General features: G+C 40.2%; 1 long non-coding RNA gene across 1 annotated transcript in view; it reads right to left on the bottom strand.

Annotated features, from left to right (window-relative positions):
* LOC134759673 (uncharacterized) overlaps nucleotides 1-21,660 on the bottom strand; it is a 234,109-nt gene that overhangs the window by 46,668 nt on the left and 165,781 nt on the right. The window lies entirely within an intron of this gene.

Genomic DNA, 21,660 nt, shown 5'->3' with positions numbered 1-21,660 from the left:
GACCTAAAGCTTTCTACTCCAGAACGCAAAGAGAAGACCCACTACGCCTGAAAGAGGAGCCGGAATACCTTAGACCCAGAGTGTGAGACACCTGTACTACTGGAGAAAGGTAAGATCAGGTTGAAGACCCCAGCCCTGAGATGCAGGGACACAGGGCCTACCAGAGACTGAAGCTAACCCAGCATCACCCTCACCCCAGCACCAGGCTGGAGACACCCAGTAACAAGGAAATGCAGTTGACTGCTGGGGAAGAATGAGGATAAAGGGGTGACTTTCTGAGGTGCAGATGCACAGGGAAGATCTAAAGCTGAAGGTGGCACAGTCATTGACAAAAATCTCCCAGTAAATCCACCCTAAACAAAAGGGACCCCTAGAAGGCTGAGACACCCTGGGGGTGACCCTATCAACAACAAAATCCAAAGCAAGAGCCACTACTGACTTGATTAACTCAACTCCCCACATTAAGGAATGGGGAAGGAAATTGTATGTTCGTTTTCAGATATAAATTCTATTTCCTCAGACTCTACTGTTCTGTGAAAAGTGCTCAAAACCTGTGAGCTATGCAAAGAAGCAAGGCAAACATATGCATGCAATCAAGAGACAAAGTACACAACAGAACAAGATAAAAATAATGACCCTGGCATTGAAACTATCATATGGAAATTTAAAATAACTATGAAAAATATGTTAAAAGTGCTAATGTAAAAAGTGGGCAATATGCAAAAAGAAATGGGGAAATTCAGTAGAGAGATGAAAACTCTAAGATAGAATCAGTCCAGGTGTGGTGGCCCACACCTGTAATCCCAACACTTTGGGAGTCCGAGTTGGGCTGATTGAGCCCAGGAGTTCGGGACCAGCCTGGCAATAGAGTGAGAACCCATCTCTACAAAAAATACAAAAATTAGTCAGGCATGGTGTTACACACCTGTAAGTCCAGTTACTCAGGAGGCTGAAGTGGGAGGATCACTTGAGCCTTGGGAAGTCAAGGCTGCAGTGAGCCATGATCATGCCACTGCACTGCAGTCTGGGCAACAGAATGAGATCTTGTCTCAAAAAAAAATTAAAAAATGTAACAGTCAACTATAAATACTAGAAATAGTGGAAGGGAGGCTGCAATAAGCAGGAACAGAAATAGAGAATGTTTCTGATGGGCTCGTCAGTAGTCTTGAGGCATCTCAGTAAAGAACCAGTGACTTGAATGTCAATAGCAATCAGCCAGATTGAAAGACAAAGATAAAACAGTGACAAAATAGGAAACAGCATGCAAGAGTTATGGGGCGATACAAAATGATCTAGTATAGATATAACTGGAACCCCAGATGGAAAAAAGGGGGGCAGTGTGGAAGAAAAAATATTTCAATAAGTCATGGCCAAGGTTTTCCCAAAATTAGTGAAACATACCAAAAATATACAACTATTGAGCTCAAAGAAATCCCAGTGGGATAAATATCAACAAAACAAATAGACAGAAAAAAAAGCATGCACATGTTCAAACTGCTGAAAGCTACAGGTAAAGAAAATTTTTGAAGGAAGCCAGAGAAAAAAGACACATAGCATATAAAAGCAAACAAAAATTACAATAGACTTCTGTTCAAAAACTATGCAAAGCAAAAGACAATAGATTACAATCTTTAAAGTGCTGAGAGCACAAAGAAAAAACTGTCAACCTGGAATTCTATACCAAGTAAAAACATCTATCAAAAGGATAGAAAAATAAAGGGCTTTTTCTGAGACAAAAACTGAGAGAATTAATTGCCGCAAGATTTTATCTGTAAGAAATATTAAAGGGAGTTCTTCAAGCAAACTTAATCTGCAAATGGCAAACTTAGATCTGCAGACAACTGAAAATGGCATAAGTGAAAGTAAATTTAAAAAGGATTTTTTTCATTTTAATTGCTCTAAAGGATAACTGACTGTCCAAAGCAAACCTAGTATCCATGCATTGTCAGTTTATAACATATGTAAAAATAAAACATAAGGCAGTAACATAAAAGACAGGAAGAAGAAATCAAGAGTATACTGTTGAAAGATCTTACAGTACAAGTAGAGTGGTATTATATAATTGGAGGGTAGACTGTGATTAATTAAAGGTATAGAGATAGATAGATAGACAGATGGATGGATGGATGGATGGATGGATGGATGGATGGATGGATGGACGGATGGACGGACAGACAGACAGATAGATAGATATAGTAAACTCTAAGGAAAACACTAAAATAAAATTTTTAAAGAGGCATGAAGAATAAACCAGTAAGAGAATTCCACTTTAGCCAAGGTGGGCAAATAGGAACTGGATTTACTCTCCTGCCTGAAATAACCAATGAATGCACAAAATATATAAAAGGGCAGTTGACAAAACACTGGACATCAGACGAGTGCCATGGTTTACAGAGATTGTTGGCTGTCTAACAATGATCCATGCTCCCTTTCGTAATGTAAAGTTGCTATTGAAAAACAGCAGCCCATCCAGCGACCATATTTTCAAGCCCCCTTGTCTTCAAGGGGAGCCATGTGTCAAAGTTCTGGCCAAGAACGGCGGGTGAGAATGATGCACTCCACCTCTAGGACTCATTGGGAATTCACACCCACAGAGCCCTCCGCACTTTCTCCGCCCTTGGCAGTTGCACGAAGTTGCCTGGGGTGACTATGGGAGCCATGTGGTCATATTGATGGAGCTTCTGTGGGCTGATTCTGGAGCAACCAGAAGGATGGTGCAGAGCACAGCCCTTTCCCTTCACTATCTCCCACACCACAGATGCAGCACTCAAGGCACTGCAAAGTGGATGGAAGCTTAGTGTCCACAGCAGCCCATGGCCCGACATCACAGAGTCTCACTGAAGGAGAAGCCAACAAGTGCATGGGAAAGCACCCAGCCCCAGGGTCTCAAGGCACATGGGGCAAGGCTGCCATCCACAAAGGGTCAGTACTGGACTTTGTTCCCAGAGACTGAGGTTGACGCAAGGGAAACCTGAAGTCAGTTATGACACTATGTCCAGGGAAGAGGAAGGAGCCCAGGGAGCATGTGCCTGGGAAGGACTGGAAAGGGAAGTGGGACATCAAGAGTCCCTGGCTCAGATGCAGCAAAGGCTAAGGTCAGATGAGAAAAGGGGAAGCAGAAGGAAGCATTTACCTCCTGAACAGGTTTGGGACATTCAGACTGCTGGTCATTGCATGTCGGCAGCATGGTTCCTAGAGGGGTCAGTCCCGCAAAGACCAGGTCAGGGTTCATAGAAAATTATGGCCAATGGATGAATACAGGACACCTGTTTGCAAATTGCTTATCTTTGTGACACAGAATGAAAGCCAAATAGATGGCTGCTGCTGATGATGATAATGAAGAAGAATGATATATGATTGGTTGATAGATGATAGATAGATGGTTGATAGATAATTGATAGATGATAGATGATGAATGGATGGTGATAGATGATCAATAATAAATGATAGGTAACCGATAGATGATTAATTGGTTGACTGATGATTGATAGATTATAAATAGTAGGTAGATGTTGATAGATAATTCATTGATAGATAATTGACAGATAGTGGATAATAGAAGAGTGATAGATAATTGGTAGATAAATGATGGATAATAGAGGATTGATAGATATAAACAGATACATAGAGATAGAGATAGATAGATAGATAGACAGATGATAGATAGATAGTTACGAGGAAGAATCAGTGTGGAATACAGGATTGAAAAGATGAACTTTGGATTAAAGGTAACCAGGTTCAAGTCCTAGTGCCTTCCCTGCCCCTAGCTGTGTCGTTTTACACAAGTCATTTCCCCTCTTAGAGACTGTTGTTAGACTAGATCTGTATTTTTTCAAACCATTTTCGGGCAACTGGGATGAGAGATACACGGTGTGTGAGAGTCCCAGACCCTTACCCAATTTCGACCAGAATAGTCTAGAGTTTTAGCTCTTTTATTAAGTTTCATGCACGATAATATTTTAAGAACTGGTTCCACTGCTAAAACAATTATTAAAAATACAGACCAGATCATCTCAAGGCCCTTACAAGGCTAAGAGCTTAAGGAATAGCTCCTTGGCCAGCTCCAGGTACCCCACACCTGAAACACACCTAAGACAGAGACCCCAGGGCTGGGGGCTTCCCTACCTTCTGCCCAGAGCTGCCAGAGTCTCGTTTTTGTCACTGCTGCTTCCTGAGCCGGCTGCGTCAGGTAACCTGGCGCCTGACATGTGGTGGTCGCCCAATAAATGCTGGATGAAGAATGGCAAAAAAAAAAAAAAAAAAATCCATCAATAGTGATTATTGATTCAACAAACAGTTCCTGCAAACCTATTTACCCAGCAGCCTGGTAGGTGCTAGAGTTGATGAGAAGACAATTCTTGCCCCAGATGGAGTCCAGGAAAATGAGTGCTTACAATATAGTGGGAGGAATTCAAGGTAAAAACAAGATGCTGCAGAAGCCAACAGGAGCGACCCCCAACCCTGCAGGCTGGGCAAGGGGAGCAGGGAGTATCTGGAGGAGTGAGGCCTTTCTTCTTGAGGAGGGTACCCTGGGGAGGGTGGAGGAGCCCTAGGGAGTGGAGACAGAGGGCTGCGCCAAGGAAGCCAGGTGTGAGGCCTTGGGGTACGGGGAGCACAGGACTCTGAAAACCCATAAATCACGCCACGTGGTTGGGGCACAGGTGTGGGTCCCAGAGAGGAGAGGGGAGCTGGAGAGGTGGACACAGCCCAGAGCACTGGAGATTAGGCCAGGAGTGAGATTCGCTCTGCAGGGATGGAACCCAGGGAAGGCTGCGTGACCGGAACACGGTAAGGTAGGTCTCTGCTAAAGTGCACCCTATCCCCACAGGACATCTGGACCTGAGTGGTCGGGTGAGAGGCTAAGCACTCCTCAACAGGGACGGCAATAGCCCAGATGGAGAGGATGGCTGTGGCGGTGGAGAAAATGGGTGGATTCAAGAGATACTAGTACAAATAATTCATTAATGCATCATTTATTTCGAAATAAAAAAAATCTTCTGATTGTAAGACCAACCTGTGTGTTTGAGAAAATCTCTATCACCAACTATTCTCTTTGTAAGCCTAAATTTATATCTCTTTAAACTAAATCAGGAGAACAAGCCTTTATTTATCACCCCAGTGGGGAATGAAAGCAGTTCCTACTTGCCCTCTTCTTTTGCTGCTGCTTCTCTTTCTTTTAGGCCGAAGAACTATTCTCACTAAGTGGACTGGGCAGCTGAGGCCCCTGTGTGGTGCGTGAATAATACGTGGGAAATGGAAGATGTGGTGCCGGCCTCTGTGGATACTTCAGCGTGGTGTTCGAATTGTACTCTGCGGTCTGCAGTGAGTACTGTGTAATTGGCCAAAAACAACCTAATCTCAAAGAAAAACAAGAAACAAGGAATGATTGGAGCTTCACACTGTTCAAAGACCAGCACTGACCTCAGCCCCACATTAAAGCAGGGTGAGGCTGAAGACTGAGAAACACAGAAGAAGCAAACTTCAATCCTGCAAAAGGCAAAACCCCAGTGGGAAGCGTGCAGGCTCTAGAGACAGGAGACCTGGGTGAAAATCCCATCTCCACGGCTTCCTCAACATCTTCCTCTGTAAACTGGATGCAACGCCCAACTCCGGTGTGGTCTGAAAAAAATAATTCAATGAGATAATAAATCTAAAATTCCTGCTAGATACAGAAGCTTAACAGATGAGATGGAACTGTGATTGCTTGTCCTCTGCACGGAACGGGGCTATTTTTCTCTGTGTTCTCAAGTATTTGAGATGCATGCCATGCGTGTTCTCTGAAACCATCTCCCTATCTAGAGGAAAGAGTGGCATGAAAGCCAGCCGTAAACCATTTCCACCCTCTATTTAACTGACAAAGGCAGTTTTCCATTATGAAGCAAAGCATGAACATAATCCGGGCAAAATTGGATCCCTGGAGCTTGTAAACTCACTTTCAATGGATACGCCAGCCATGGAATCTCAGCTCAGCCGTGAGGCCCACCTTACACCATGAAGGCCATGGTCTGACTATCCCTTTTGCCTGACACAGAATGCCAGTGACATTAACAGTTCTGGCAACAAACACCTTAAAAAATACACACACAAAAAAAATAAAGAAAGTGTCTATCCCACACACCTTCCTAAGCCATGGTAAAGAGGACCGGGCTCCTCACAGCCACCCAGTGTGATGACTTTTCAGTGTGTATTTGTGTTTTAAGCCACTGCTGGTTGATTTTTTTGAGAACCATGCACACCTTAAAGATCTTAAAGGTAAAAAACACAACTTAGTTATGATTCTTGCAGCTCTTTGCCTCCAAAGCCAGCATCACTACTGTGTCATCAAGGTCCAGGTGCACTTTGGATGCTTTTACCAGTGAAGTTCAGTTCAACAAACACTTACTGAGCACCTGCTCTGGTCATGTGCCAGGTACCACCTTCGGTCTAGGGCACTTGGAGATGTAAGGCAGTATTTTAACCTGCATCACATTCCTACCAAGGATGCATTATTTTCTTGGCACACTGAAGAGGAAATGGAAGCCCTGAATGGTTAAGAAAGCTGGCAAAGCCAATAAAGCAGCCGTACGTGAATCTGAGTCGGCCTGACTCCCACATTAGCACAGTTTCCCACATGGCTGCCCTGCTCTTCCAGCAGGAGAGACAAGGTTCACTGATCTCTGTGCTCATCGTCGAAGATGCCTGATCACCACTGTACATATGAAGCCCTGTCAGCATCTAAAGGGGCCCAATAAAGATCCGGATCCCCGGGGGAATAGAGGACAGGAATCAATGTCCAGGCTTGTGCAGGTAGAGAGCAGGTGCCTACTGTGGTCTCAGCCATCTCATAGCTACAGGGACTTTGCACCCCATTGCCACAGGTGCAAATGACGGCACCTCTCTCCATAAATTCCTTGCTGATTAAAACAGAAATGTGACCTCGGGGTGATCCTCCTCCCATTCAGGTTCTCTGATTCTGTTACTGTTGACGCAGAGAGAAAGGAAATTAATGACTGTGCTGGAGGAAGGGGCATGGCAGAGAGCAACAGGAACCTTCCTCATCCTCCTGGGACACAGTGGCAATGGTGAAGACGGGTCCTCCAGGTGGGTCCACTCTCGCCTTCCCCGTTATCCTTGAGGCAGTGTGCACTGAGGACATCCAGGCCTGGCACACAGAATGGAAGCTCCATGGCAGAAGAGAGCGCCGTCTTCAGCACGTACTGCCAGGAGTCACCCACCCCGGAGAACTGTCCTTGTCCACCGCTTCATTTTGCTTGGAGTCCCTCTGCCGGTGTGAAATCCATATGGATGTGCTCACATCAAATCCGAACTAATTTTTTCAAGTAAAATGTCATGAGGCTTTGTCACGTGCTTTTGTGGAGTCTAAATACAACTCCTTCTGAACACCCTCCAGCCACGCATTCTGCGGGCTCCTAGGAAATAAAGGGGTGAGGGAGGAATTTGCGGGGGGCAGCTTTCTCCAGCTTGACATTTGTCCCAAGCCACCCACCCATTGGTTATTCTGGAATCCCTAACACAGTGGGCTTCCCCACCACATCTCTGACCCCATAAGACCAAGGCAGGAGGCAGGTGATGAGCTGACGGGTCACACTCGGCCTTCCTGTAACAGCCAAGCCCATAGCCCCTTATAATAATTTTTAAAAATTTAAAAACACATATTCCTGTTCAAGAACAACAGTCATCACTTAACTGGAGGAAAATCTGAAGATTTGGAGGTTTCAGAGTTTGCTGTCTGGACTCACGCAGGACAGTTCACCCAAGCGTTAGCCATCTTTACGGTGACACCCCCTCATGCTTCCTATCAGCCTGTTTCTCTCCCAGCTCCGGTACCCCCTGCACTGGTCCCCCCCACCCTCCTCTGATTCCACAGACATCTGAGCTGAATGATTCTCCCTGGCGTGCTCTGGAATGTAACATCCCATTTCCTTTGTCTCTCCACATAGATGTCCGGCGTGGCCCAGCCCCAGAACCTCTGCACGCATGTGTACCTCATAATCACCCCATCACAAGGGGGCCTGCAAAGGCCTGGCCTGGGTGCCCCTGAAATCTCACCCTATGCTGGTCCTGTAATTGCATCATTTCAGGGTCTCCACAGACAGGTGATCCTTCTGCCACCACTTCTGCTCTGCTAGAAATTGCCACCTTCTCCTCCTTTCTTCCAGGGCCATGCTGACCCTCTTGGCTGGTGGGGATAATGAATGCTGCGTGGATCACTCAGAGAATAGGCTGCTGGACTCATCAGAATTGTGATGGAGTAGCTTCCCACAGCATAAATTCCCACTATCCACCCCCTTCTAGCCCAACCCTTCCCCCAACACGCACACACACACACACACACACATACACACACATCATAGACTGAAAAAGAAGTTACTGAAGCCAGATACATGTAAGAAGGAAGTAATAGAGTGGTGTCAATATATAACAAGCCCCTGAACATGAAAAGGCAATGCTTAAAGGGAGAGAGAGACAGACAGACAGACAGACACACACACACACACACACACATCTTACCATGGACCAGGCAATTGACAGGGATTCCATGCTAATTGTCACATCAACCTTCACTTCACAAATGGAAAAACTGAAACTAAGAATGTGAGTGATTTGTTCAATACAGAATGTGTTGGGTAAACTAATATTCTAAGCCCATTCCGTGTGACTCCCACAGCCCATGTGTTTAACTGCACCTCTTCTGTGAAATTCTCCTTGCTAAAGTAAGGCTTGGCCCCAAGGCATGAGTGACAGAACTGAGAGGTATAACTGAGAACTTTCACAAAGGCACATCTGTGCCTCAAAGTTCTATAAAATGCAGGCAGGTTACACACGGTATTGATTACCTGAGGTCAGGTAATATCGCATTGTGTCCCAGCTTCTGAACTGAAGCTCCCCTTTCTTCATGATTTTTAATGGTGGTGACTTTCATCTGCATTTTTAGTTATTTCAAAGTATTTGTATTTTCTATCTATTTAGAGGCTTGTTGAACCATGAACATGTTTTGGCCATGAATCATGAACACGCTTCATGTTAATGATGAGCACTTTTCTTTCAGCATGTTTCTCATTTGTTAATTCTCAAGCAGTATTTAAAGAGTATTAGGTGTTGCTTCTTTGATAAATGAAAATTCACTTAGAGTATGCCTACTACACTGTTTTGACTGCTACTAGCTAAGATCTGTTGTGGTAGCTGATATTAGAAGAACCCTCCTATGGAGAACAACATTAAAAACTGAACAATTTTAAAGCATTGGAAGATCGGAAATCAATGAAGGTACTAGAAAAGTCAAGACTCCAGAGGGGGAGGAAAATGAGTTGATCTGTACTTTCTGTACAGATTTTTACTCCATAGTCATTTCCCAATTTTCACTTTGAGGCATGAAGTCTAAAGAGAAAACTATGGCCTAGATCTAATGGAAGCCTTACTGAGTTGGGAAGATAAAACTGAAGTTCAGTGCCATCAAACAGCCAGACCTGAAAGAAAAAAGACCCCAGAAATAAGGGAAACACAAGAAAGCAAATCCAATGTCTGCATGCAATTTCCTCCTGAAGCACTGGACCAGCTTTTAAAAGGAGCACGCATGGAGCAATCAGCCAAGATACAAAACAGAAAGGGCCTACTAAGATGCTCAAAAGCTATGTAGATGTTTCAAAATTTCATGGAGCTGAAGAGACAAAAATTAGAGAGTATGTCCCACTCGGGTGGTGGCAGAATCTCATGCATGCTTCAAGCTTTTGATTGAGACACAAAAATCTACGATTTTGGAACAAAATACATGAAATGTAAAATACATGAGATACTCTGTAAATGTCTAACATGCAGGTTCTTGGAAACCAAGAAAGGTAAAAGAGAAAAAAATCAGAGTGGAACCAATATTTGAAGACATGCTGGCTAGACATTTTCCAAAAAAAAAAAACGAGACATGAGACATGATCCACAAATGTTAAAGGTATATTACCTCTCTGCAAGATTTAAAAGCAGCAAACAAAATTTTGAAAATGCAATGCAAGTACTGGTTTTCTATTGCCGCAAACTTAGAGGCATAAAACTTCACGCACGTATCATCTCACAGCTCTGTAGAACTGAAAGCCAGGCAGGGCTCAATTGGGTCCTTTGCTCGGTTTTCACAAGGCTGCAATCCAGGCGTCTTCCAGGGCTGTGGTTCCCATCTGTAGCATGGGGACCTCATTTCAGTTCTTTCAGAATTGCAGACAGAATTGAATCCCACATGGTTTTGTGACTGAGGTCCCATTTTTTTTCCAGCGACTGTTGGAAGATCACTCTAAGTTGCTACAGGCCACTTGAACCTATAAGTAGTTCACAGCATGGCTTCTGGGAAACCTCTCTGCTTTTAAAGGCATCATCTGATGTCTTTAAAAGACCCAAGTGGGATACTCTAACCCTTGATTAACTCAATGCTGACTAACCTCGGGCCCCAATTACACCTGCAGAATCCCTTTATACACAACATATCATTATCTCAGGAGCGCTGTCTTATCCTATACGTAGGTCCCACCCACACTGAAGAAGAGACAATTACAAAGGGGCAAGGGGTCATTGGGGGATTATTTTAAAATTCCACCTGCAAAAAGTCAATTCACATTATAGTAAAACTGCTGAAAAACAAGGAAAAAGAAAACATTAGTAAAACTAGTTAAAACAAAAGAGGAACATTTCCTTCAAAAGAGCAACAATGAGACTGACAACTACATTTGCAGCTTAAACAGAAGCCAGGAGACAATTAAATGGCAGTTTCAGATGCCGAAAGAAAATATTTCCAAATTAGAATTCAAGACATACCAAAAATAGCTCTTAAACATTAAAGTGAAATGACTATATTTTTAGACAGAAAGAATTGAGAATTCATCATGAGTAGAACAATACCAAAGATATATATAAAGAAACAAAAAGTAGTTTTTCAACAGAAAGTGAAATGAATCCATAAAGAAGCTCAGAAACATAGGAAGAAATGAAAATCATCAGAAAGGGTAAATATGTGGTTAACTCTAGTTGATTACACAGTATCATTATGATTTTAAAATCTTATGAGATTTAAGATTGAAATATAACAACAATTACACAAAATATAACAATATAAGATTGAAATATAACAACAATTACACAAAAAATAGGAGTCCAAGTGTCACAGTGTTTTTGAATTAATACACTGAATGAATTCTTCTATTCCAGGAAATAATAGAAGAAACATTTTTAACTGACAAATAAATCAAGGATGCATGTTACAGTCTTACAATCTCTACTATAACCACTAAAAGAACAGTAAAAGCAGGTATAACTAATTAGGTGCAAAGGTTAATTGTAAAACTAAAAATAGTTACAATTGATCAGAAACAAAGCCAGAAAGGAGAAAAACAGAACAAAGAACAGATAGTATAAATGGGAAGAACTAGTAAAATACTAGATTTAAATACCAGACTATAAGGGATGACATTACACGAAAATGTAAATAATACAAATAAAAGACAAAAGTTTTGTAATCTGTATTTTAAAATTAAAATATATGTTGCTTACATTAAATATATTTAAAAATAAGAATAGAGAATATTTGAAATAAAATAATCAAAAATTATATACATTGAAAACACTAACCAAAAAACATCCAGTATAACTCAACTTAGGTAAAGCAAACTTTAAAGCAATAAGTATTTTAGAGATAAAAAGGGAAATTTTGAAATATAAAAGGAAAACTTAACAGAAAATTTAAATCCTAACTTTTTATGCACCCAATAAAACAATTTCAAAACACATAAAGCAAAAACTAAAAATTGACTTAAAAGAGAAATTCACAATCATAGAAAGATTGTAAAACAATTCTCTCAATAAAAATTAAACAAATTACAAATGTGTGAAAAACAGTTATCAAAATAGACTCAACTTTTCAAATTCACATAGAATATTTACAAAAATTGTTTATATTATGGACCAAAAAGCAACTCTAAACACATTTTCAATGATTTAATGTGCTCTATAACCACAGTGAGATCAAGAAAGAAATCAATCATGATAACCAGAAAATAACTAGAAAATGTCCAAATTTTTAGAAATTAAACAATACTTTACTAAGTAAATCATGAGAAGAGATTACAAAGAAATTGAGGACATACGCTAACTGGATGGCAAGGAAAACACAAAATGTTTCAAAACTTGATGTATAGCTGACACAGTGCTTAGAGGACAATTTATAAACTCATACATTACAATAGAAGTAATATTGAAAATCAATTAACTAGAAATCCATTGTAAGAAGCTATCTTTAAAAAACTGCATGTTATACCCAAAAAGTAGAAAAAAGAAAATAATAAAAATAAGGAGAGAAAGCATTATGAATAGAGTAGAAAAAGAGCCCAAAGTTAATTTTTAAAGGCAAATAAGATTAATAATTCCCTAGCAAGACCGATAGTGAAAAAAGCAGATATACAATATCAATATGAGAAATAAAAAATTATATATTACATAGATGTAAATGTTCATGCCCTTCAACTAGGCAACAGTTTCTTAAATATAACATTAAAAGCAAATAGAACAAGAGAAAAAAAATTGATAAATTGTATGTCACCAAAATGTAAAATTTTGTGTGTCACAGGACATTGTTGAGAAAGTAGAAAGGTAACCCACAGACTGTGAGAACATATTTGCATATTTGAACATCATAAATCTGACAATTGTCTAGTGTTAAGAATAAAAGACTCATGTAAATCAACAAAATAAAGACAAACAAACCAAATGAAAAATAGGCAAAGGATTTGAATAGGCATTTCTCCAAAGAGGATATACAAATGTCCAATAAGCACATGAAAAGATACTCAATATCCTTGGCCAATAGAAAAATATACATTGAAACCACAATGACCTACCACATTATGCTCATTAGGATGGCTATAATAAAAAAATAATAACAACTGTTGAAGAGAATGTGTAGATTCAATGTATGAAGTCTTTGGAGAGCTCATACTTTGCTAGTAGGAGTGTGCAATGGTGTAGCCACTGTGGAAGACAGTTTTCCAGTCCTCAAAAAGTTAAACATAGAGTTATCGTATGACTCAGTAATTGCATTTCAGGTTATACACCCAAGAATAATGAAACCATATGTTCATACAAAAACTTGTACACCAATTATAGCAGCATAGCGCAATAGCCAAAAAATGAAAGCAACCTGTATTAGTCTATTCTCACACTGCTATAAAGAACTACCTGAGACTGGTAGTTCTTAATGAAGAAAAGAGGTTTAATTGACTCACAGTTCTGCAGGTGTAACAGGAAGCATGATTGGAAGGTCTCAGGAAACTTACAGTCATGGCAGAAGGAGAAGGGGAAGCAAGCACCTTCTTCTAACGGTGGCAAGAAACAGAGAAAGAGTGAGGGGGATGTGCCACATACTGTTAAACCATCAGATCTTGTGAGAACTCACTCACTGTCATGAGAATAGCATGGAGAATTCCACCTTTACAATCCAGTCACCTCCTACCAGGTCCCTCCTTCAACACTGGGAATTACAATTCAACATGAGATTTGGGTGGGGACACAGAGCCAAATTATATCACAACCCAAATGTCCACCCATTTATGAATGGATAAACAAATTGTGGTGGATACACACAATGGAATAATATTCAGCCATAAAAAATGAAGTACTGATATAAGCTACAATATGGATGAACATTGAAAACATTATGCAAAGCAAAAGAAGTCAGACACAAAAGACCACAAACTGTAGGATTCCATTAATATAAAATGTCCAGAGGAGGCAAATTATTTTAGACAGAAAGGAGATCAGTGGTTGCCAAGGGCTCAGGGAGGAGGGAATGAGCAGTGATTGCTTAATGCATACAGGTGATGAAAATGTTCTGGAATTAGATAGGAGTGACGGTTGTGCAACATTGCAAATATACTTAAAAATGAATTTTATGCTTTAAAGTGGTTAATGGTTAAAATTGTGAATTTTATCTTATGTGAACATTATCTAAAATAATTAGACCAACTTAAATAGAAATACCTATTAAGTTTATGAATTAAAGACTTAATGTTTTAAATGTATCACTCCCCCCAATCAATATATAGATTCAATGCAATCTTGATCAGAATTCCAACACAGTGATGTGTGTGTGTTTGTGTGTGCAAATTAACAAATTTATTCTCTGTAGGAGTGCAAATGTCAAAGAATAGCAAAGACAAGGAGAGGGACAAAGTTGGAGACTTTACAATTCCTGATTTCAAGTCTATTACAGAGATACAATAATTAATCTAATGTAGTATTAGTGCAAGGATACACAAATTGACCAAAGGAACAAAATAGGAATCTGTAAACAGATTCACACATATGTACTCACCTGATTTACCACAAAAGTGACACTATGATATGACGGGAAAATAATAATTTTCTTAAATTATGATCAATCTATTATATATCCACATAGGAAAATAATGAATCTTGATCCCTATCTCATACCATGTAGAAATTGGCATTTCCATATTGATTGTAGACCTAAATGTGAAAAGTAAAACAATACAGCATCTAGAATATAGAATACCTTCTTATCTTTCATGTAGAAAGGACATTAAACTTAAGCCAAAGTATTGATTAATTATACCTCATGAAAATTAACAAGTCTGTCAATCTTAGGACAATGTTAGGAAGCAAGCTATAGTGAGAAAAATCTTCATAGTACAAATATCACGAAAAGGACCTGCATCCATAATACATAAAGAACTCATACAAATTAATACAAAAGGACAGAAAGTCCAATAAATCATGGGCAAAAGTCCTGAACAGGCTCTTCACAAAATGTTCAATAAGATATGGAAAGCTGCCCAGTATTATTAGCTATCATAAATATGCAAATTTGAATTACAATTCTATACTATTGCACATCTACCAGAATGGCTAAAGTGAAAATGAAAGACAAAGTCAAGTATTGGTAAGAATGTGTAGTAACTAACACTTTCATACACTGCTAGTGGAAAAGTAAATTGGTGCATCCACTTTGGAAAACTCTTTGGAAAACATTTTGGAAAACTGAAAGGCTACGCACACATACCCAACAAGCATGTCAATTCCTCTCCTGGATATATATCTAACAAACATGTACATCAGTGCATTACAAGATATGGACCCGATTTTCACAGAAGCCTAATTTTTAACATCCAAACAACAAGAAAAAAGTTCATCAAATGTAGAATAGATAAATAAATTGCAGTGGTTTGAAATAATAATTCTTCACAGCAATAACAAGAGTGAGCCCCTGCTACACATGATAACACCGAAGAATCTCACAGACACAATCTTGAGTGAAAGAAGACAGATGTATAAGAACACATCCTACGTAAACTCATTCATACAATTTAAAAGCAGGCAAACTAATCTACAGTGATGGAAATGAATTGGATCATGAGCACCTTTAGTGGTCGGGGGTGGTGACTAGCAGAAGTGTGAGGAGGGCTTCTGGGTGCTGGTAATGTCTTACATCCCAATCTTGGCTCTGGTGTACAGGTGTGGTCACTTTGTAAAAAAATTTATTTGGGCTGTATAGCTAAGGTTTATGCACTCCACTGAATGCATATTTTATTTTTAAAACTTCACCATGTAAATATTTTGCAAGAAGAAAACTTAACTTTCACTAGGGAAAAAAAATAAATGCCTCTTTCAAAAATACTCCCTGTCTTCATCCATTCAGGCTGCAAAACAAACTCCCATAGACTGAGTGGCTTATAAACCACAGAAATGGATTCCTCACAGTTCTGGAGGTTGGAAGTCCAAGTTCCAGGCATAACAAAATTTAGTATTTCTGAGGGCCACGTCCTGATATATATTAGGTTGGTGCAAAAGTAACTGCAAAAACTACAATGACTTTTGCACTAACCTAATAAATGGCGCGTTCTCACTGTGTTCTCAAATGGTCAGAGAAGCGAGGCAGCAAGCCAGTTCCCTTTCACATCTTGAGGGCTCTTCCCTCATGACCTCATCCTCTTCCAAAGGCCCCACCTCCTAATGCCGTTACCTTGGGGGCTAAGATTCCAACATAGGGATTTGGAGGAACACAAACATTCAGACCACAGCATTTCTCTTCCAACTGACGGACAAAAAGTGACCATCGCAATATAGGTAATTGCTGAGGTTGAGTTTGGCATATGGTTTATTTATTGATTATTAATTGTTTAATATTTAATCTCTCTACTTACGTGCACATTTAACTTTATTTATAATAAAAGTTTAAGTTATATCAATTATTTAGAAAGTTAAATTTAAAACTCCCTCCCTAATAATTAAAATTAAAAAGTCCAAAGTAATTTGGATTTGCAGATACCAACCTTTAACATCTTCATTTGAAACCTCAGAGAAGAAAATAAATGTGAAAAACCTGCCAACGCCAAATCCACTTATGAACCATCTGATCTCCCCAAGTCCAGAGCTAGCAAGTCTGGAGTGGTATTTCTGGAAACATATGGCCCTGTTCCCCAACCGAGCATCACACAGCGGTCCCACTGCTTGCTGAGTGTGGATGGCTAGACGCATAATGGCAAAGAGATTCAGAAATAGCGTGACACAGTCCCAAGAAAGCACCACAAATCATTTGCACAGTGGGGCAGAGATTCCCAGGCTCCCAGGCCTGGTTTCCAGTGTCTCCTGGAGTCTTCCAAGGACTGTGAATAGAGGCTGGCCTTGGATGGAATCTGCTGAGGGCTTTGTGCATGTTATTTATGCCCTCATGAATTTCAGATGCCTTGACAGTGAAGGAAAGGGCAGAAAACTGTGTTCGTTCATCAGCGTCAGGTGGAAGCCATTACTGTTTTATTCAGTGGAGAGGAAAATCATCCAAAAGCTGGAATTCCAAAAATGCACAAATGTAACTAGAACACAGTGATGATTAGCCAGCTCTCTAACACCTGTGTGCTGGCAGCTTTCCCACAGGCGGCAGGGGGAGAATCAGTGCTTCTGTGGGACAAAGGAATGACGCAGCGGTGAGAAGGCCTCACAGCTCCTCGCAGGGCACCTCTCTTTCATCACTGTCATCCTCACGAAAGATGAGTTTCCCATGTGTGAAAGTGTGGCAAAAAATAACTCTTGCAGAATGAGTGGCTGGTTTTGTGTGTCTTGTGTGAATTGAGTTTTGTGGCTCCGTCACTGATTGTGACTCCGTGGGATCATGGGGGCCAGCGATTTGGTTCCAGCTGTCCTCTGGTTGCTTCCAGCTGTCAGGGAGGGTCAACCTGGATTAATGTTGTCCCTCCTGTAATTACTGGATACATCACATTCCTGCCAGTGCCACTTCAGAGCATTCTAAGCAAGGGTCTCATTTTCAAATAATTCACTTCCCTGTTTCACTCAATAATTTTTCTTTCTCTCATAATCCCAGACCAGAAAAGATTCAGATGCAATAAAATAAACCCAAGCCCATGACCTCCTCTTGCCATTTGACATAAAGTTGGACCCAAATGCCCAAAGCTTAAATGTGATCCGTTATGAATGTTTGTCAAAAACACACACCTGCCCTTTTCTGGGGAGAACTTGTTGATTTTGTAGACTGCACCTCTAACTTAGTAAATGCTGTGGGCACCAAACTTCATTAACAAATTTTCCAGCTGATTGTTTAATGTGACAAACTTTTGCCAAGCCCTACTGTGTGGCAATGAAGAGACCTGATCAAGCCCATACTCTGGTGATCCTGGGAGCTCAAAGTCTAGTGGGAGGAACAGGCCTTTAAATAGCGCAGTTCAGTGTGGTAAGCTGTTGCAAGGAGCAGCAAGAAAAGACCACGTGTGGAGTGCTGTTTCCAACTTCCTTGCAAATTAGCACAGCGTTTTATCGAGTACCACCGGGAGAGCTGTCATCAAGGACAACTTATCACCTTGTTTTGACCAGGGAAAATTGCTGGTAAGGCATGAAATGTGATCCCACTCCCGCCCCACGGGCAGCCTTAATCTTTTGGGTTTTGCGTGCTGCCTCCAAAATAAGTAACATTCGGACTCTCTGTGTGATTTCAAGTATTTCCGACTGCTTAGCACTAAGTACCGCACAAAAAAGAGTGAATATGAAGTATCTCAGTTAAGATCTTGATGGAGCGGCAGGAGACGACTCCCACTGCACCATTGCATTACACATACTGCTCCCTAACTTCAGATCTATAACCCAAGTCCATTTCCATTAAGACCACTGGGGAGTCAAGGACAAGTTCAAACCAAGGAGTAGAGGTTTTAAAATTAAAATATAATTGTAGGCCAGGCACGGTGGCTCATGCCTGTAATCCCAGCACTTTAGGAGGGCAAGGTGGGCAGATCACCTGAGGTCAGGAGTTCGAGACCAGCCTGGCCAACATGATGAAACTCCGTCTCTACTAAAAATACAAAAATTAGTCGGGCATGATGGCTGGTGCCTGTAATCCCAGCTACTTGGGAGGCTGAGGCAGGAGAATTGCTTGAACCCAGAAAGTGGAGTTTGCAGTGAGCTGAGATCACGCCATTACACTCCAGGCTGGGTGACAAGAGCGAGACTCCATCTCAAAAAAAAAAAAAATGTATATATATTTGTAAAAACTAATCAGCCTACATTGGCAAAAACTTGACAATACTCATGGATTTGCATAGGGGGTCCGAGTGGAGAAGAAAAGCACACACTTCCATGTCAGGCTGGATTTATTGTTCTGGGTACAAGAAGCAGAGACTCTTGATTCAGTGAACTGTCCCAAGGAGCAGGGTGATTTTAATAATTTCATCAGCAGTTGATTGAAACATGAACTTAATTATGGTCCTTATTTTTTTTAAGTTGAAGTCCCAGGAATGTTTTTGAGTCAGTAGAATACATAGAATAAGGAACCCAAAGACTTTGAAGGCCGCAGATTCATCCCGAATGACTGGATCATTGTCTTATACTCATCCCCTTTCTCATTTTATTTTGTATAAGATGCACTGGTTTTGGTTAACTTTATAATTTTGTCCTAAACTGAAGATATTATAAGTGGATTAAATCTTAACTAGAAAAATAGACATCCCTAGGTCACGCCCTTAGAGCTAGTGCGGTAACTGATGAGGCCTAGGGCATCAGTGGTTCCATGAAGGATAGTTAAAACACATTAGGCAAGAGGGAGAAGGGTTTCTGCACCTCTAAAAAGGTTGACTTTGATGGGCATGGAGTGTTCTTCTCTTGTTTTTTGCTGTTCAACATCCAATCCTCTCTCTTTTTGGGTAATAGTCCGACATGTAATATACTAATGTCTAACTGACATATATATGTTATACAATTGCATAAAACATATGCAATTATAGAATTGTATAATAATTGTATAAAATAGGATTAGACATTAATATACATATCTATGCTCCCTACATCTAAAACTGATGAGAAGATCCACCTTTCCTGACCCTAGCAGCCAAGCTTCAAGCTGACTGAGGCTCCTGAATTGGATACCTCTTCCTGGTACTTTGAACCTGGAGAGAAGGCATATTTGGGATTTGTTTAGGGTAGGTGTTAGCATCCCCATCGGTCTAGCCATGAAGCCTCCAGCCTTTCTTGAGATTAGTTGTTTCCACAAGTTTCCTGTTAGTTTTTTGAGTCACTTGTATCATTCTAATAACTTCCTCTTTGTTTAAGTTATACAGAGCTGTTTTTTATTTCCTACAATCAGGAAACTTTGTCTCTGCTGTAAGAACTCAGAGACAACAACAAATAAATGGAAAAACATTCCATGTCCATGTCAATATCATAAAAATGGCCACACTGCCCAAAGCAATTTACAGATTCAATGCTATTTTTATCAATCTACCAATGTCATTCTTCACAGAACTAAAAAAAAACTATTCTACAATTCATGTGGAATCAAAACAGAGCTCAAATAGCCAAAGCAATCCTAAACAAAAAGAACAAAGCTGGAGACATTACACTACCCAATTTCAAACTATATTATAAAGCCACAGTAACTAAAACAGCATGGTACTGGTACAAAACCAGACACATAGACAGACCAATGGAAAAGAATAGAAAACTCAGAAATAAAGCCACACACCTACAACCATCTGATCTTTGACAAGGCCAACAAAAACAAACAATGGAGAAAGGACTCCCTATTCACTAAATGATGCTGGGATAGCTGGCTAGCCATATGCAGAAGATTGAAGCTGGACCCCTACCCTTCACCACATACAAAAATTAATTCGAAATAGATTAAAGATATAAATGTAAATCTAAACCAATAAAAATCCTGGAAGGCAATCTAAGAAATACTCTTCTCGACATTGACCTTGCCAAATAATTTTTGGCTAAGTCCCGAAATGCAATTGCAACAAAAACAAAAATAGACAAGAGGGACCTAATTAAAGAGTTTCCACACAGCCAAAGAAACTATCAACAGAGCAGACAGACAACCTACAGAATAGGAGAAGATATTTGCAAATTATGCATATGACAAAGGCCTAATATCCAGAATCCACAGGGAACTTAAGTCAACAAGCAAAAAACAAATAACCTCATTAAAACATGAGCCAAGGATATGAACAGATACTTTACAAAAGAACATATACAAGCAGCCAACAAACATATGAAGAAATGCTCAACATAACTATCAGAGAACTGCAAATCAATCAAAACCACAATGAGATATTATCACACACCAATCTAAATGGCTATTACTAAAAAGTCAAAAAACAATAGATGCTCATAGGCCTCCAGAGAAAAGGGAATTCTTATACACTCTTAGTGGGAATGCAAATTAGCCTAGCCACTGTGGAAAGCGGTTTGGGGATTCCTCAAAGAACTGAAAACAGAGCTACCATTTGGCCCAGCAATCCCATTACTGGGTATATACCTGAACAGCAATCCCATTACTGGGTATATACCTGAAAGAAAATAAATTATTCTACCAAAAAGACACATGAACGCATACATTCATCGCTGCACTATTCACAATAGCAAAGACATGGAATCAACTCAGGTGCCCATCAATGGTAGACTTGATAAAGAAAATTGCCATGGAATAATATGCAGCCATAAAAAAGAATGAAATCGTGTTCTTTGCAGGAACATGGATGGAGCTGGAGGTCATAATCCTAAGCAAATTAACACAGGAACAGAAAATCAAATACCGCATGTTCTCGCATGGGAGCTAAGCATTGAGAACACATGGACGTAAACAAGGGAACAATAGATACTGTGGACAACTGGGGTGGGAGGTAAGAAACTTCCTATCAGGTATGATGCTCACTACCAGGGTGATGGGATCCATATTCCAAACCTCAACATCATGCAATATTTTCATGTAACAAATCTGCACATGCACCCCTGTATCTAAAATAAATGTTGAAAAAAGAAGAAAAAAAGAAATTTTGTCCAACAGACTTTAGAAGAAACTTCAGAGGAATCAAGCTCTCTCACTTACTTGCTGTGTGTCCTTGGACAATTCCCTTAGCTTCTCTGGGTCCCAGGTTCCCTGGCTTTAGTAGAAGAAGCGGAATTGATCTATCCAGTTCCCTAGCATCTCTAAAATTATGTGAGCCTAGATTCTAAGGTATATGAAAGTTTAAAATATAAAATATAATAAAAGTTTCAAATATATAATTTAAAGAAAAGAAAATGCAGAACAATGATTTTTATGGAGAATCATCTGTGCAGTCTTCATCACCTCTGACATCAGGAGAAACTTTTCCACATGCCTAGATTCTA

The sequence above is a fragment of the Pongo abelii genome, chromosome 12, assembly GCF_028885655.2.
Source record: "Pongo abelii isolate AG06213 chromosome 12, NHGRI_mPonAbe1-v2.0_pri, whole genome shotgun sequence".
Classification (NCBI taxonomy): Eukaryota; Metazoa; Chordata; class Mammalia; order Primates; family Hominidae; genus Pongo; species Pongo abelii.
The sequence above is the reverse complement of the archived record's forward strand: the minus strand, read 5'-3'. Positions and strand labels throughout refer to the sequence as shown.